The sequence below is a fragment of the Hypanus sabinus genome, chromosome 7 (genome assembly GCF_030144855.1).
Source record: "Hypanus sabinus isolate sHypSab1 chromosome 7, sHypSab1.hap1, whole genome shotgun sequence".
Taxonomy (NCBI): domain Eukaryota; kingdom Metazoa; phylum Chordata; class Chondrichthyes; order Myliobatiformes; family Dasyatidae; genus Hypanus; species Hypanus sabinus.
The window spans coordinates 29,998,678-30,017,966 of NC_082712.1; the positions used below are offsets into that span (position 1 = coordinate 29,998,678).

The following is a 19,289-nucleotide window of genomic DNA, read 5'->3' on the forward strand; positions in this document are numbered from 1 at the left end:
CCAATTACATTTCACTGGTTTTCTCAGACTATATCTTGTCTGAGTTTAGAAAAAATCAGAAGTGTTATTTTTGACCCTTTGGTCATCTTTGAAGAAACCTGAAGACCATTTACTCAACAGTTTCATATGAGTTAAACTGATCTTTCCCAAACCTTTCTCTTATTACCTTTAGTTATTTGGATAGAGGTGTGGAGTTATTGACACTACTGTGTATACCTGATATGATACAATAGCCCATGTTGGTTAGGTTGTTTATTTTTGGGAGGGGTTTGTTTTTGTAAATACAGTATGAGTTTGGGAGGTTATTATATCTGTTAACTGTTTGTATTTGGATTCTGGCCTCATTATGTACTCAGCCTCTCTGTATTTGTTTCTTTTTGTTTTGATTGAAAATTAAAGATTTTAAAAGAGATAGAATCAGTTTTATGATCACTGGCATGTGTATGAAAATTGTTAACTTAGCAGCCGTACAATGCAATACATGATATAGAATGAGAAAAAAGTATATCAATTACAGTAAGTATATATGTATATTAAACATTAAAAATAGTGCAAAAACAGAAGTAATATATTAAAAAATAAGGTAGTGTTCATGGGTTCAATATCCATTTAAGGAATGTATGCAGAGGGGAAGAAGCTGTTCCTGAATCACTGATTGTGTGCCTACAGGCTTCTATACCTCCTACCTGATGGTAACAATGAGGAGAGGGAATGCTCTGGGTGATGGAGGTCCTTAGTAATGGATATCGCTTTTTTGAGGCGCCGCTCCTTGAAGATGTCTTAGATACTGAGGAGGTTAGTACCCAAGGTGGAGCTGACTAATTTTTTAACTTCCTGTAGCTTTCAGCTTTCAGTTCAGTACAGTGGCATCCCCACCCCATGCCAGATAGTAATGTAGCTCTCCACAGTACATCTTTAGAAGTGTTTGAATGATTTGTGTGACAAACCAGATCTCCACAAGCACCTAATGAAATATAGCTGTTGTCTTGCCTTCTTTATAGCTGCATTGATATGTTGGGACCAGGTTAGATCCTTAGATCTTGATACCAGCAACCTGAAATTGCTCATTCTCTCCACTTCTGATCCCTCTGAGGATTGGTTTGCATTCCCTCGTCTTACCCTTGCTGAAATCCATAATCAGCTCTTTCATTTCACTGACACTGAGTGCAAGGTTGTTGCTGTGACACCACTCAACCAGCTGGTATATTTTGCTCCTGTATGTCCTCATCTCCATCTGAGATTCTCCCAACAATGGTTGTATCATTAGCAAATTTATAGATAGTATTTGAGCTATGCCTAGCCACACATTCATGGGTATAGAAAGAGTAGAGCAGTGGGCTAAGCACACACCAGTGCTTGCTCCAGTGTTGCTTATTGGCGAGGAGGAGATATTGTTACCAATCCGCACAGATTGTGGTCTTCCAGTAAGGAAGTTGAGGATCCAATTGCAGAGGGAGGTACAGAGGCTGATGTTCTGTACCAGGTACCTCATTAGGGCCTGCCACCTTGTGAGGGTTCACCCTCCTTAAAGACAGCCTAGCATTGGCCTTTCAGACAGATCATGGGGTCACCAGTGCAGCAGGGATCTTCACAGCTGTAGTTATGTTCTCCCTTTCAAAGCGGGCATAGAAGCCGCTGCCATTCATGCTATTGGGTTTCACTTTGTAAGAAGTAATGTCCTGCAAACCCTGCCAGAGTTGACATGCATCTGATGTAGTCTCCAACCTCGTTCAGAATTGTTACTTCACTCACGAAATAGCCCTCCACAAGTCACACCTGGAATTTTTGCACAGACCTGGGTCACCAAACTTAAATACTACATATCTAGCTCTTGCCACATGATGAACCTCCTAGTTCACCCACAGCTGTTTTGGGTATCTACAGCAAGTTTTCATAGACACACATTCATCCACACAGGTTTTAATGCAGTTGGTAACAACTGCAGCGTACTCATCTAGATTCGAGAATGATTCCCTGAATACTGTGACATTTCATGCTGGCATGGTTAAAATCCCCAAAAATGGTGGTGAAGGAGTCAGGGTGTGCTGTTCCGTGCAGGTTGATCCCATTGCTCAGATCTTCCAGAGCTTGTTTGATATTGGTCTGAGGTGGAATGTACACCGTTACCAAGATGATCACAGAATTCTCCCGCAGCAGGTAAAAAAAACTGCACTTAATTGCGAGATACTCCAGGTCTGGTGTGCAGAATTGGGACATCACTGATGCACCTGTGCACCAAGAGGAGTTGATCATGAGGCATTCATCATGACCTCTGCTTTTGAGAAACTTGGCAGTCCTATCCTGATGGTGTATAGTGAACCCATCAATCTGAATCACTGCATCCAGTACGGAATGGGGTAAGAAGGATTTGTGAAACAAAAGCCACAAATAGTTCTAATGTCCTCCTGATCCAGCACTCTAGCTCTGAGATCTTCAATTTTATTTACTAGAGATAGTATATTTTGAAGCAAGATCACCAGAATTGGGAGTCAAAAACAGTTTTCTTAAAAGCACCTGCATCCCTGACTGGCATCCATGTTTCCTATGAGGTAGTTCCTTCTGGTCAGAAGTGTGGCCACAGTCAGCATTGTTTCTATTGGTTTTAAGCAGTGTTAAGATGACTTAATCACAATTGTACAGACCTTGGAAGTAGGTGTGATTCTCACCTGTGTCAAGCTGAAATGGGAAGGCTTAATCATATCCATTGAACTGTGCTGCACAAGCTCACCATCTTCAATGTGCGCTGGAGGCAATGACCTTTTGTTGATTCATGCTGTGTGTTTATGGTTTCAGCACAGTTTCGGGTAGTCAGCACTGACCGGATGCTCTACGGGTGGTACTTACCCAAGGGTTTGTCACTTCGTTCTACTGAAGTGTGGAAATATTCCACATGCCGACATTTGAATTGAATGATGCTTGTTTGGCGTAAACACCACCTGGTAAAGTAACATGAGTGGAGCTAAAGTCAGTGACCTTGAAGTTGGGACTAAGAGAAATTAAATTTACTGAATTGAAAGTTCTCAAAGGGAAAATAAGAACATTGTGAGCAATATTAAAGATCTAATGCCATCAATTAAAAGCATTATGCGAGAATCAGAAAATATTTCGCGAGTGCAGCCTCATATTATACACTTGAATAGTCTCTGAAACTATTGCTAAGCAATATTACGTGTTGTTGCCTATAATTCCAATCTCAGGAAAATAAGCAAATTGAAAATTTTGCAAATATTGAGACTCTTATTAATGCAATCGTAGCAGATGCTGAAAATGGTTGAAACAAACGTGCTGTTGAAAGACATGCTGCTGAAATAAATGAAAACGTTTCTCAAATTTCAAGGAATGTTTTGACTATGCATAAAGCTGAGGACCTACAGGATAACATACTCCCAAGGAACAGGGCGTCGAGTGTGTGTGCTGCAAGTTTTGTCGCTAGCAGAGTGTCTTGCGTATCTGATACCTCCTCCTCATATATTACAATGCAGGCTAATTTAGCTGCATTATTCACACTGCAGCAAACATTGAAGGATATATACTCATGTTGAAGGAGCAGATGAAAGAACAGCTTCTGAAAGGAAAGCAGATACAAAGGAGAATGAAGTTGCATAAGCTGCAGGAAGAAATTGCAGCACAGATGGCCAAAGCTGAAGTGCTTCATGTGTGGAGGATGCTACACGTGCTCCAGCAGCCCAGTTTTGTGGTGTGAGTTCCTATGTTGATATGCCACAGAGAAAACCCAACACACTCAATGTCAATGTGGATACATTTGTTCCCCAAATGTCTATGAGCCAAGAATACATCTCTAACGTATTCCCTGTCGTGGATTGTCTAACTCTGCTCTCATTTGGAGATCCTTACCTCGTATAATAGGATGTTTAGACTCTTTGGGCATGGCCGTCCTACTAAGATCTCATTCTGGGGCCTGAACCTCAAGAAGTGGGACATGGTGGCTGTAACCACAAGAATGCTAGATGTTTGAAACCTTTGGCTCATTGTAGATGGAAGCAAGCCCAATACATGTCAAACCTGTTTTGGAAATGGTGAATCAAGGAGCATTTACCATAGCTACAGAAACATCAGAAATGGTCAGATGCAATTCCCTCCCAGGAGACGTTGTGCTTTTCGTCGATGGCTCAGTCCCTTGAAATTAAGGATCATGGAAAAATCATTCTTCTTTTCAGACAGAAGAGCATTTGTGCATCAAATCAAAGACTAGCTGTTTGGATTGGACTATAAACAAGATCTGACCTTGACAGAAGGCAGAGGTTTGAGGAACCCCACCTCTAGAAGCTTAATGATTCTGTCTTGACAGTGGTAGTAAAAATCACTAAGTGCTGGTAACCTCTGGCCTAGATGACTTGTGTGACTTGTCTGGAAGAAAGATGAGGACATTTGTATGAATGTTAACATTTCATGTCTTCTGTTTCTTAGTAGATTGTACAGTAGTGCAATAATTAGGGCTGGGAGACAGCAGACATGTATCTGTTTACTTTCTATCTGTAATGTCTTTTGTGTTGCACATTTATTTTGTTTAGTACGGATAGTTAATCATGTGGGTTTGGGTGTGGTAGAAGCTAAGAGCTTAGTTACATATTCATCATTTGTCTTTAGTCAGTCCAGTTTGGGTGGAGCTAGATTGGGTTGGGGGTGATATATTTTTTGTTGATCACTTAAAACCACTTAAATTTGCATAAACTTGCTGAAGACCACTTAGTTACCATCCAATAGTACTTTTATCCACAGTGATGAAGTGTTTTGAGAGGTTGGTGATAAAACATAACAACTCTTGCCTGAGGAGTGAGTTGGATGTGCTTTAGTTTGCCTACCAGCACAGTAGATCTACAGTAGATGCCAATACATTGACTCCTTTCTCAACCCTGGAACATGTGGACAGCAAATGTGCAGATAGCAGGATGCTCTTTATTGACTACAGCTCAGTATTTAACTCAATCATCCCCTCAAAGCTAATCAATGAACTTCAATAACTTGGCCTAAATGCCTCCTTGTGCATTTGGATCCTCGATTTCCCTATTTGCAGACTCCAGTCAGTTTGAATTGGCAATATCTCCTCCGCAATCTTCATCTCAGGTGCATCACAAAGCTGTGTGCTTGGCTCTCTGTTCTACTCGCTTTACATTTATGACAGTGTGGCTAAGCACAACTCCAACATCAATCCACTGCTGCAAGCCAAATCAAAGGTGATAATGGAACAGAATTGAGGAGTGAGATAGAAAAAACTGGCTGAGTGGTGCCACAACAAAAACCTCTTACTCAACATTGAACCAGCAACCTATTGGTCTTCTCCTTGCTGTGGCAGGAGCGATATCTCTCCCTCACTTGTTAGGCAGCCTTTGGCATATCAAATTGTTGGGGTGTTTTTGATGGACTTTAGCTCATGGTCTCTTTGCGGGTTTTGCTATTTCTTGCATGGTGAGTGGTGGGGGTGGGGCTGATGGTCTTGCTGCTGCATGTCTGTAGGAAGGGTGAGGGTCTTTGGGGTTCTAACATTTTTCCTGTCATTCAGTCTTTGGGGTTTTTCTTCTGTTTCATGGATGTCTGTGAAGAATAAGAATTTCAGCTTGTATACTGGATGCATTCTCTGATATTAAATGGAACCGTTGAACTATTGCATCTCAGCCTGATACGGAAGCACCAATGCCCTTGAATGGCCCAGTCCATCATGGGTAAAGCCCTCCCCGACAATGAGCACATCTACATGTATCATTGTTGCAAGAATGCAGCATCCATCATAAAGCCATAACCAAGATATAGGAGCAGAAATCAGGCCATTTGGCCCATCCTTGCTGCTCAGCCATTTCACCATGGCTGATCCATTTCTCTCACCTCCTCCTCCCCATGCCCTGACTAATCAAGAATCTATCAACTTTGGGTAAATATTGGGCAAATATACCCAATGACTTGGCCTTCACAACTGCCTATGGTTACAAATTCCAGATTACTTAAACTGCTGGTAATGAACCCTCTCCTTCACCATTTCCAATCCCTTTTTCTCTCTTTCACCCTTATCTCCTTGCCCACCCATCACCTCCCTCAATTGTTCCTCCCCCCTTTTTCTTTCTCCCATGGCCTTCTTTCTCTTCCACCAATCAACTTTCCAACTCTTTACTTCATCCCTCCCCCTCCAGGATCCACCTATCACCTGGTGTGTCTCTCTTCTCCCCTCCACTCACCTTTTAAATCTACTCTTCGGTTTCTTTTTCTTCATTCCAATGAGAAGGAAGGATTCAAAGAGGGGGAAGGGGCCACAGTGGTTGACAAAGGAAGTCAGAGATTGTATAGCATTAAAGAAAAAGAAGTATGACGGGGCTAAGATGAGTGGGAATACAGATGATTGGGAAAGTTTTAAGGAACAGCAGATCTTAACTAAAAAAGCAATACGGAGAGAAAAAATCAGGTATGAGCTCAGTCTAGCCAGGAATATAAAAGGGGATAGCAAAAGCTTTTTTAGCTATGTGAAGAGAAAGAAGATAGTTAAGAACAATGTTGGCCCCTTGAAGAATGAATTGGGAGAAATTGTTATGGGAAACAGGGAAATGGCAACAGAATTTAATGCATACTTTAGATCTGTCTTCACCAGGGAGGACACAAGCAATCTCCCAGATGTATGGATGGGCCAGGGTCATAAGATAACAGAGGAATTGAGACAGATTGACATTAGGAAAGAAACTGTGATGAGTAGACTGGTAGGACTGAAGGCTAATAAATCCCCGGGTCCAGATGGTCTGCATCCGAGGGTTCTAAAAGAGGTGGCTCAGGAAATTGCAGATGCATTGGTAATCATTTTCCAATGTTCCTTAGATTCAGGATCAGTTCCTGAAGATTGGAGAGTGGCTAATGTTGTCCCACTTTTCAAGAAGGGAGGGAAGGAGAAAACGGAGAACTATCGCCCTGTTAGCCTAACGTCAGTCGTGGGGAAGATGCTTGAGTCCATTATTAAGGACGAAATAGTGGCACATCTAGATGGCAGAAATAGGATTAGGCCGAGCCAGCATGGATTTACCAAGGGCAAATCATGCTTGACTAATCTGTTGGAGTTTTTTGAGAGTCTAACAAGGATGTTAGACGAGGGTAAGCCAGTAGATGTTGTGTACCTAGATTTTCAGAAGGCATTCGATAAGGTGCCACATAGGAGATTGCTGAGTAAAATCAGAGCTCATGGCATTGGGGGCAGGGTTTCAACATGGATAGAAAACTGGTTGGCAGATAGAAAGCAAAGGGTAGCAGTGAATGGGTGTTTCTCAGACTGGCTGGAGGTGACTAGTGGGGTACCACAGGGCTCTGTATTGGGACCACAGCTCTTTACGATTTATGTCAATGATTTAGATGAGGGCATTGAAAACTATATCAGCAAGTTTGCTGATGATACTAAACTGGGTGGCAGTGTGACATGCGAAGAGGACGTTAGGAGAATACAGGGAGACTTGGATAGGCTGAGTGAGTGGGCAGATACTTGGCAGATGTCATTCAATGTGAATAAATGTGAAGTTATCCACTTTGGAAGCTGGAACAAGAGGGCAGAGTATTGTCTGAACGGTGTCGAGTTAGGTAAGGGAGAAATGCAAAGAGACCTAGGAGTCCTAGTTCACCAGTCAATGAAGGTGAATGAGCAAGTGCAACAGGCAGTGAAGAGGGCAAATGGAATGTTGGCCTTTGTTACAAGGGGAATTGAATACAAGAGCAAGGATGTTCTTTTGCATTTGTACAGGGCCCTGGTGAGACCACACCTGGAATATTGTGTACAGTTTTGGTCTCCAGGTTTAAGGAAGGACATTCTGGCAATTGAGGAAGTGCAGCGTAGATTCACTAGGTTGATTCCTGGGATGGCAGGGCTGTCTTACGCAGAGATATTGGAGAGATTGGGCTTGTACACGCTGGAATTGAGGAGATTGAGAGGGGATCTGATTGAAACGTTTAAGATAATTAAAGGATTTGATAGGATTGAGGCAGGAAATATGTTCCAGATGTTGGGAGAGTCCAGTACCAGAGGGCATGGATTGAGAATAAGAGGTCAGTTATTTAAAACAGAGTTGAGGAAGAGCTTCTTCTCCCAGAGAGTTGTGGAGGTGTGGAATGCACTGCCTCGGAAGACGGTGGAGGCCAATTCTCTGGATGCTTTCAAGAAGGAGCTGGATAGATATCTGATCGATAGGGGAATCAAGGGATATGGGGACAAGGCAGGGACTGGGTATTGATAGTGAATGATCAGCCATGATCTCAGAATGGCGGTGCAGACTCGAGGGGCCGAATGGTCTACTTCTGCACCTATTGTCTATTGTCTATAGTCCTGCTGAAGGGTTTCGGCCTGAAACATCAATTGTACTTTTCTTCAATAGATGCTGCCTGGCTTGCTGAGTTCCTCCAGCATTTTGTGTATGTTGTTCGTATTTCCAGCATCTTCAGATTTTCTCTTGCTCCCTGGTTTAAGAAATTTCTCATCTCCTTTCTAAATGGATTTCCCTCTATTCTGAGGCTGAGCCCTCTGGTCCTAGACCCCCACCAAAGGAAACATTCTCCACATCCACCCCATCGAGGCCCTTCAAGTTTTGATAGGCTTCACTAAGGTTCACCCTAATTTTTATAAATTCTTCGATAAGAGAGAAACTGCTCATAATATTCCAGGTGAGGCCTCTGCAGTGCTTTATACAGTCTCAACATTTAACCCTTGCTTTTATATTCTAGTCCTCTCAAAATGAATGCCAACATTGCATTTGCCTTCCTCACCACAGACCCAACCTGCAAATTAACCTTTAGGGAATCCTGTATGAGGACTTCCAAGTCCCTTTATGCCTCAGATCTTTGAATTTGCACTCCACTTAGACAATAGTCTACACTTTTATTTCTTCTATCAAAGTGTGCGGCCATACACTTCCTGAAACTGTATTCCATATGCCACTTCTTTGTCCATTCTCCTAATCTGTCTAGATACTTCTGTAGCTTCTCTGCTTCCTCAACACTACCTTCCTTCTATTTTTCTTTGTATTTTCCACAAACTTGGCCACAAAGTAATCAACTTCAGCACCTTAATGATTTACATATAATGTAAAAAGTGACCCTAACACGGGCCCTTGTAGAAAACCTCTAGTCACTGGCAGCCTATCAGAAAAGGCTCCCTTTATTTCCTCTCTTTGTCTCCTGCCAATCAGCCAATGTTCTATCCATGTTGGTATCTTTTCTGTAATACCATGGGCTTGTACCTTGTTAAGCAGCCTCATGTGTGGCACCTTGTTAAAGGCTTTCTGAAAATCCAAGTACACAACATTAACTGATTCTCCTTGGTCTATCCTGCTTTCAATATCTTCAAAGAATTCCAACAGGTTTGTCAGGAATGATTTTCCCTTAAGGAAACTACGCTGACTTTGGCCTATTTTATCATGTGCCTCCAAGTACCCCAAAATTACATCCTTAACAATCAACTGCAATGACCAACTGGCCTATAATTTCCTTTCTTCTGCATCTCTGGCTGAAGGTCTCCCAGAATTCCCATATCTCACACAGAGAACACAACACAAACGTCAGAACTATTCTCACTGCGCAGGTTATGTACCCACAGGTAGGAGGATTAATTTCTTTCCAATTCAACAAAATAGATCTTCTAGCCATTAATGTAAGAAATGCAATCATTCGACAAGCAGAAGAGGATAAATGGAGTGAGTCCATCATTGGTAAACCAAAAATTGCAGCAATAGGATGAGGTTGTAAATCAATGTTCAATATCGTAGAAATAATATCAAAAATGTCTTTCCAATATTTTTTCAAAAGCGGACACAACCAGAACATATGAGTTAAAGACGCTATCTCAGAATGACATCTGTCACAAATAGGATTTATATAGGAATAAAAATGAGCCAATTTATCCTTGGACATATGAGCCCCAAACACAACCTTAAACTGTCTTAATAAATGTTTAGCACATATAGATGATGTATTAACTAATTGAAGAATTTTATCCCAATTCTCAGTAGGGATAGTAAGGTTAAGAAATTAATCCTCCTACCATATATCATTGGTTTTCTCAAACTATGTTGTGTCTAAATTTAGAAAAAATGAGAAGTGTTGTATTTGATACTTCTATTAAATTTTAAAAGATATGGAGACCATTTATTCAATATTTTCATATGATGTAATGTGACCCTGTTCCAGGCCTATTTGCTTTTCCAGTTTCGATTTTATATATGTTAAGAAGATCGGAGTTGACGACACTGATGATTTTGTATTTTTGTTAGATATTATAAACAGCCCTTTTTTCATTTTTTCTTTTTCTCTTTTCATTTTTTCCTTTAGTTATTAGATTAGTTTTTTGCATAAATTTTTTTTCTTTTTTCTGTTTTTTTGAAATATATATTACGATATACCTAGGTTTGCCTTGTTTATTTGTTACTTGTATTGTCCATGATTTGGGAATACTCATTTATACTGTAACAATTGCTTATTATTCTTTCATGTTCAGTTGAAATGTGTATGTTTGTAATCCCATTATCTATGTATCAATTTTATTTTGTTGATATTAATAATAAAAAGATTGAAAAAGAAAGATTATGTACCCACAGGTGATGAAGAATAAAGGAGACTAAGAAACATTTCAGATACTTATCTCACCCAAGACTGACTTCACCCAAGTCTGATGAGTCAAAGCCAAAGCCTCCCCTCTCTAACAATGGCTACTGCACTTGCCCCTGCCTTATTTTTGTTTGCTCTTGTGCTTCTTGGGGTGGTCTTTTATTGATTCTATTATGGTTATTGGAATTATTGAGCATATCCACATGAAAATAAATCTCAGGATTGTATATGGTTACATATATGTACTTCAATAATAAATTGACTTTGAACTTTGAACACCCTCATCATTCACACTGTTTATCTCTTTTCTAATTTATAGTAAGTTTTTAATGACTGAGCCTGTACTGCTATCATAAAACAATGAACTTCATGGTATATCTCTGAAAATAATCTCATATCTAATTGTGATATTCTGCAAAGAGTAACGTTTCTCCCACCCCATAGCTTTTTCTTCCATTTATAAAGAACAATTCAGGAGGGTGTTGGAATATTCTCAACCTGTGATTGTGTGCCTCAAACTACTTTCAGGATGTTTGAAAATATCCAGAAAAATAGCTGCCCCTGCTTCCCATTCCCCATTCTTGTTTACTTCTCTCATCTTATCTCCTTAAAGTGAGACTATTGGTTGTGGGAACACCAGAGGTAGAATGGGTATAGTTATCCCCTTTTGTTCAAGAGCCTGATGGTTGAGGGGTAGTAACTGTTCTTGAACCCGGTGGTGTAGGTCATGAGGCACTTGTACCTTCCAGCGGTGAGAAAGGAGCATGGCCTGGTTAGTGAGGATGTTTAATGATGCTGCTTTTCTACAACGTTTCATCTAGATGTGCTCAATGGTTGGGAGGGTCTTACCCATGATGTACTGGGTACATCCACTACTTTTTGTATGATTTTCTGCTCAAAGGCATTGGTGTTTCCATACCAGGCCATAATGTAGCCAGTTAATACACTTTCCACCACACATCTACAGAAGTTTGTCAAGGTTTCTGATGTCATGCCGAATCTCCACTGACTCCTGAGGAAGCAAAGTCATTGTCATGCTTTCTTTGCAATTATATGATGGGTCCAGGACAAGTCCGCTGAGATAGTGACACACAGCAATTTAAAGTTACTGACCTTATTAGCTCAGTAAAGAATAAGTTTAAAAAAACATTTTATTGGGAACAAGAACGTTAATAAAATCTGGGGAAAATAGTAATAACTTGCACAAATATGTTAAGCACGAATGTGTGAACAAACCTGTCATCAATATAAACTCCACATTTTCCCTCATCAATAGGATCGTGTGAAAGCATATTTTAATAAATTTTCATTATGTCTTTTTTTATATTTTTTCTGCGACAGTTTCATTTTTTGGAGTAATTTGATGCTCATATTTCAAACATTCCATCGTCCCAGTGACATTGAAATATCAGTATCTGGTCATGAATTTATTTGTGAGTGTAAGTTTTGTGTCAAATGTGAAGTACTGTCCAGAGAGTACACTTGTAAGAACAACTGCAAGAGCTCCCACCATAAAGCTATAATGACAGGATGGGCAAATTTGGGTTGTTTTATCTGGACCAGAGAATGTTATGGGGAGATCTGACCGAGGTTTAAAAATGCAAACACGAGGAAATCTGCAGATGCTGGAAATTCAAGAAGCGCACACAAAATGCTGGTGGAACACAGCAGACCAGGCAGCATCTATGGGGAGAAGCACTGTCGACGTTTTAGGCTGAGACCCTTCATCAGGACTAACTGGACAAAAAGATAGAGATTTGAAAGTAGGAGGAGGAGGGGGAAATCCGAAATGATAGGAGAAGACAGCAGGGGGTGGGGTGAAGCTAAGGGCTGGAAAGATGATTGGCAAAAGGGATACAGAGCTGGAGAAGCGAAAGGATCATGGGACGGGAGGCCTCAGGAGAAAGAAAGGGGGAGGGGAGCACCAGAGAGGGATGGAGAACAGGCAAGGAGTGATGGGCAGAGAAAGAAAAAAAGGAGGGGAGGTGAATAAATAAATCAGGGATGGGGAAAGAAGGGGAGGAGGGGCAGTAACAGAAGTTAGAGAAACCAATGTTCATGCCATCATGTTGGAGGCTACCCAGATGGAATATAACGTGTTGTTCCTCCAACCTGAGTGTGGCTTCATCTGGACAGTAGAGGAGGCCATGGATAGACATATCAGAAGGGGAATGGGAATGATAGAGGTTTATCAGGTTTTGAGAGACATAAATAGAGTAGACAGACAATACCATTTTCCCAGAGTTGAAATGTATAATTGCAGAGGGTAGAATTTAAGGGGAAGGGGTAAATTCAAAGGAGGTGTGAGGGGCAGGTTTTTTACACAGAGTGGTAGGTGCTTGAAATACACTGTCTGGGGTGATGGTAGAGACAGAAACAGAGAATTTTAAGAGAACTTTAGATAGGCATATGAATTTAAGGGAAATGGAAGGATATGGACATTGTGTAGGCAGAAGAGATCAGTTTAGTTAGCCATTTGATCACTAATTTAAGTTTTTTGACATAACATTGAGGGCTGAAGGGCCTGTTGTACTGTTCTATGTTCTGAAGGAAGACCTAAGTGTCACACCCACAATTTTCAGCTCAAACATTATTATCAGTTCTTGGGAGATGAATTGGGACTGCACACATAGAACTTCTGTGCTCTCCCACAGGATTGTCTGAAACTGTAAAAATATACTTCAGAATGTAAAAAAATATAGTTTGTCTTTGTAACCCCGCACTGTGAAAAATCGCACTGAGAGATGTAGTGAGTTTCAAATCAAAATAAGCTTGAAAATGTTGACCTCTTAACGGTGTTCTCAGGGTACAAATAGAGCTGCAGCAGAGAGTGCACATAACTTAGTTTCGGCACCTGAAGGCCTGTTAACCAAGCCTACATTTATAATAATGCTTCTTTGTATACTTGATGATGATTGATATTGTGCATGGCATCTTGAGCTAACTGTGTAAGTGAACGTTCTTTCATTATCAGCAAATTCCAAGACTCCGATACCTGACATCACAAAGGAATTGCTTTCACAAGTGTTTGCTCTGTCTCTACCTTTATCTTAGTTTGCTTGCGGCAGTTTTCTTCATCAAACAAGATGTAGACATCTGACCTGCCCCCTAATGGAAGCCCAAAATGTGATATGCCTATGGGGGAACATTGTCTAATGCAATGCAACAAATACAAAGATGTGGTATATGTAGTAAAATGGTTTTCAATTGTAAGGTGTAAAACAGAAAAGAAGAACTGCAGATCTCTCCTTTCCCATTGCACATGTTACCAGTATTATTAATCATTAATTTAACTACATTTACATTTTTATTTTTTGCTGGTTTGAACATTCATAGATGTAGATTAAAATTTAATAGGAACAGTATCCAAACTTCAAAGGTGATTTTTGCATATTCACATGAAATTATGCTTTCAACTGCATAAACAGTAGACAAAATATAAAATGCAAATTAAATTGTCAACTAATAATTAATATTCTTGTGATGTTGATACAATGATCATAAGTGTATAAATCTTATGCTATAATTATCATTAACTCTGCTGGTCCTCTGTGTTCTGTTGTTATACCACTTATTTCTCAGAAGCATAGAGAGCAATTGATACAGCAGGCAATTGCCTCATCCATTCACTACCAAATCTGGCTGAACCATAATAAGCTGAATGTCGCCAAGCTGCCAAACTAGCCACCACACCAACAATATCTTGAGACACCCAGATAGTCTCCAGCTTCTTTTTTCTATTGGAGGCCACATTTTAAAATCTCTTTTACAAACAAAAAAATGTTGGAGATGCTCTGAAGGTCAGGTTAAAGAGAAAAAGAGTTTCATAACTTGGTGTCAGAACTTGGAAAGAGAGAACAAGGGAATACACTACTTTTCCCTCTCTTCCTCAGTTCAGACGAATGGTCTTAGACCTGAAAGATTAACCCTGGCTTTTTGAGTGTTTTCAACATATTCTGTTTTAGTTTCAGATTTCCAGAATATGAAATTTCTTGATTTTCTTAAAATTATTCTCTCTTCTTCCAACTTCCCCAGAAATGAGTTGTAAGAATTGAATATTATGTATCTATTGCCTTTGTCACTTCTATGCTTTCCTAGCCCACCGAGCCAAATTTTCTCTGCCTTTTCATCCTGAATTTCTCTTGTAAATCATCCCTCTATGTGATTTCAGTTTTCTGCTTGATTGTGCACTACTCCAGCATCTTCCCCTTTGTGTTCATTTCCCTGAGGTTGTTCAATGTATTTCTGACATACCAGAATAACTCTGACTACACAGCTTAATTATTTATGTGATTACTCACATGCACAAAAATGCCATTGGAGTCTTTGTACTATGTAACTGATTACGGTTTGGGATTTTTGCAATATCTGGGAGTAAAGAGGAAAATACCAGAGTTGCTATTGGTGATCTGATTTGTTTATTTTTCTTCAGCATTGCTTAGAACTACCAAGACCAACATTATCCAAACTTCATACAGTTTGATCACTCTACACCAAAGTGATTAGATCTTTGTTGTAACTTGTTTTTTTCTTGTCAAAATTGTGTACAATTTATGTTTAGTTTATATTTTTCTTGTGAATACTTCCTATGTGATGCTATGTGCCTATGATGGTACTGCAAGTAAGTCTTTCTATTATTACACCTGTGCATACACATAATGTGTGTGACAATAAAGTCAACATTGACTTTCTCCATTTCAGTCGAGATGAACAGAATGCCTTCAATGGGAAAGCTGCAAACCTTAGATTACTCTACACCACAATGCTGTGGATAAAAGACTGTGGGTATATTCAGCACTGTGCCAGGGCGGACACTATGGGTAGTGAAAAGCACATAAAAGAAATTTACATGGTGTATAGCTGGTAAGTAGCTGGCAAAATAGATTTTAGATACCATGCAGAAAGGACAAGAAGGTGAAATGAAATAAAATTCAGTGTGACCTTCCTGAATGACTCAAGAGGATTGTTTCTATATTCATGTTATTATCTCCCAAGCAGATGCAAAACCTGGAAATTAATGCTTCAAAAATAGTTTCACTATCCAGAAACAGGCAAACACAAACCAGAAATTCCTGAATTTGGATTTTGCCAGCTACTGACCAAACATGAATTTCTTTATCTGGTTGTGTCTACCCTTAATAGGCAACAGATTCAATTAAACAATTAAAACTTGTTTTCAGGTAAGCAGTGATGGGAAAACCATTGGATTTCTTGCATTGTGCTTCTGATTGGCTAACTAAAATAGGAACAGCTCCAATCTCTCTTTTCTTTCAGGTTGTGCTTCGACACATAGTGGCCCTCTTTATCAATGTGCATTAACCCACTGTGTTCCTCCAGCATCTTGTGTGTTGCTCCACATTCCAGCATCTGCAGTCTCTTGTTTCCAGATGAAATTTATTTACTTTGCCCTTTGAAACCATAAGCCCATAAGACATAGGATCAGAATTAGGCCATCTGGCCCATCAAGTCTGCTCCGCCATTCAAAAAAATTCAAAACCACGTTCTTTTAGAAGGTTAGCTTTATTTGTCACAAGTACGTCAAAACATCTAATCAAATATGTTGTTTGCACCAAATTAAATCTGCGAGGATTGTGCTGGGCAGCCTGCAAGTATTGCCATGCTTCTGGAGCCATTGTAGAATTGACCACACCTCATCAACCTTAACTATATGCAATTTTGGAATGTGGGAGGAAATTCACATGGTCGTGGGGAGTACACAAAAACTCCATACAGGCAGCAAAGTGAATTGAACCCCAGTCTTACATCCAGCACTGAAAGCAATGTGTTAAGTGCTACATAACCCTGCTGCCCCATTCCTGCTGTCTTCTGTGGTAGAGCTTTTACAGTTCTATTGCAGGCATTTTTCATGTGGAAATGTGAGAAAATAGCAGAACTTTTCTGTAATATCCAATGGCTTTGGGAAACTTTGCGTCTCTCTCTAGATGCCTTGCTGAGTTTTCCACCGTTCTGTGCTTTATCCTCTTTCATCAGCAGGTTTGGCAGCTAATTCCTCTTGCATATATTTTGTACTACAAGTGATGTTTTTGTCTGTCAACTCAGTGCTGATAACTGGATCTCACTGCATGTAACATTTCTGGAACTAATGATCTTAATCAGGGAGATTACTGACCTGATTACAGTGCAGGTGTAAATGCGAATTTGACTAGTTGATTTTCAAATGCCAGTTTAAAGACAAGGCGCAATCAGAAGTTAAAAATTGTTGACACTTATGGACAATTATTGATAATTGCTTTTGTGAGGAATCCTTACTTTTCCCTTCCCCGTCTGGATCTGTCTACATCTCAGCTGATAGCCTAGCAGCAAACAAATAAGATAAACCTGCAGACTCCCACAGTTATCTGGATTACATTTTCTCCCACCGGGCCTCCTGTAAACATTCGACACTTATGGACAATTATTGATAATTGCTTTTGTGAGGAATCCTTACTTTTCCCTTCCCCGTCTGGATCTGTCTACATCTCAGCTGATAGCCTAGCAGAAAACAAGTAAGATAAGCCTGCAGACTCCCACAGCTATCTTGATTACATTTTCTCCCACCGTGCCTCCTATAAACATTCCAGTCTCCAAGTTTTTTGTCTTTGTTATATCTGCTCCAGAATAGACACTTTTTCCATCAATACCACTTCTTCCACTGCCTACCTGCATTGCACTTTCTCTGTAACTGTAACATTATATTCTGCATTGTGGTATTGCTTTTCCCTTGCTCTACCTCAATGTACTTATGTCATGAAGTGACTCGTATGGTTGGCATGCAAAACAAAGATTTTCACTGTATCCTGGTACATGTGTCAATAATAAACCAATGACCGATTATCTGGGGTGTCCAGGGAGGGGTAGCACCTCTGGTGAAGGGGCTTCTCATGTCTGTTCTGGGGCAGCTCGCTCACCTCTGGAATGTACTGTTCTCACCTGTGGTTCCAAATAGCTGTTTCATGCCACACCACGTTGACAGGTGGGCTAAACCAGTTGGGAGTAGCAACAGGCTTCGTACCCCAGTAAGATAGGGACATGCCTATCCTGGCATATGAATCCTTCTCCGGCGGACTGGGCGGATTAAATCAAAAGTGAAATACTATGGCCAGGAAGGCAGTTCTCTTTCATAGAGAACAAAGGACATAGTAAAGTTCAATGTTCAAAGTAAAATTTATTATCAGAGAACATACATGTCACTATACACAACCCTGAGATTCTTCTTTCTGTGGGCATGTTCTGCAAACTTATAGAAAAGAAACTGTAAATAGGATCAATGAAAATGAACTATACAGATGCAAATATAAATCAATAGCATGAAAGAGCCCATAAGACCACAAGACATTGGAGCAGAATTAGGCCATTCAGACCATCAAGTCTGTTCTGCCATTTCATCAAGGCTGATCCTGGATCCCATTCAGCCCCATACACCAGCCCTCCCACCATATCCCTCGATGGCCCGACCAATCAGCATTCTATCAACTTCTGCTTTGAATATACCCAAAGACATGGCCTCCACTGCAGTCTGTGGCAGAGCATTTCATAGATACACCACTCTTTGGCTAAACAAATTCCTCCTTTCTTAGGTTCTAAAAGGTCACCCCTCAATTTTGAGGCTGTACCCTCTAGTTCTGGATATCCTACCAGAGGAAACATCTCTCCACATCCACCTTATCTAGTCCTTTCAACATTTGATAGGTTTCAATGAAATCCCCATGCATTCTTCTAAATTCCAGTGAGTACAGGCCCAAAGCTGCCAAATGGTCCTCATATGTTAACCCTTACATTCTTGGAAACATCCTCATGAAACTCCTCTGGACTCTCTCAAAACTGTTGGCAATATTCAAGTGTGGCCTGACTAGTGCTTTATGAACTTCAGCATTATCTCCTTGTTTTTATATTCTATTCCCCTTGAAATAAATGCCAACATTGCATCTCCTTTCATTACCATAGACTCAGCCTTTGAATTAACCTTCTGGGAGTCTTGCATGAGGACTCCTAAGTCCCCTTGCACCTCAGATGTTTGAATTTTCTCCTCATTTGGATAATAGTATGCACCATTGTTCCTTTTACCAAAATGTATTATCATACATTTCCCAACAATGTTTTCCATCTATCACTTTTTTGTCCATTCTTCCAAATTTATCTAAGTCCTGCTGCCTTCTCAGCCCTACCTACCCCTCCACCTATCTTCGTAACATCCGTGAACTTTGCCACAAAGCCAGCAATTATACTATCTACATCATTGACAAACAATGTGAAAAGTAGTGGTCCCAATACTGACCCTTGATTAACCCCAGCCAACCAGAAAAGGCCCCCTTTATTCCTACTCACTGCCTTCTGCTTGTCAGCTATTCCACTATGCCAGTATCTTTCCTGGCACATCATAGAATTTTATCTTCTTAAGCAGTCTCATGTAAGGCACCATATCAAATGTGTTCTGAAAATCTAAGTAAATGACATCCACATCTTCTCCTTTGTCTGCCCTGCTTGTCACTTCCTTGAAGAACTCTAACAGATTTGTCAGGCAAGATTTCCCTTGACAGAAACCGTGCTGACTTGGACTTATTTTATCATTAGTTTCCAAGTACCCCAAAACCTTGTCCCTTAATAATGAACTGCAACATTTTCCCAACCACTCAGATTAGGCTAACTGGCCTATAAATTCCTCCCTTTTGTCTTCCTCCCTTTTTAAAAAGTGTGGAGTAGCATTTGCAATCTTC

General features: G+C 40.3%; 1 protein-coding gene across 3 annotated transcripts in view; it reads left to right on the forward strand.

Annotated features, from left to right (window-relative positions):
- Positions 1-10,846, forward strand: part of LOC132396633 (organic cation/carnitine transporter 2-like) — a 77,794-nt gene extending 66,948 nt beyond the window's left edge. For all 3 annotated transcript variants that reach the window (XR_009513052.1, XR_009513054.1, XR_009513053.1), the window contains 2 exons: positions 670-795; positions 10,566-10,846. The gene's annotated coding sequence lies outside the window, so the exon portion shown is untranslated. The remainder of the gene's footprint in view (positions 1-669; positions 796-10,565) is intronic.
- Positions 10,847-19,289: the final 8,443 nt, after the last annotated feature.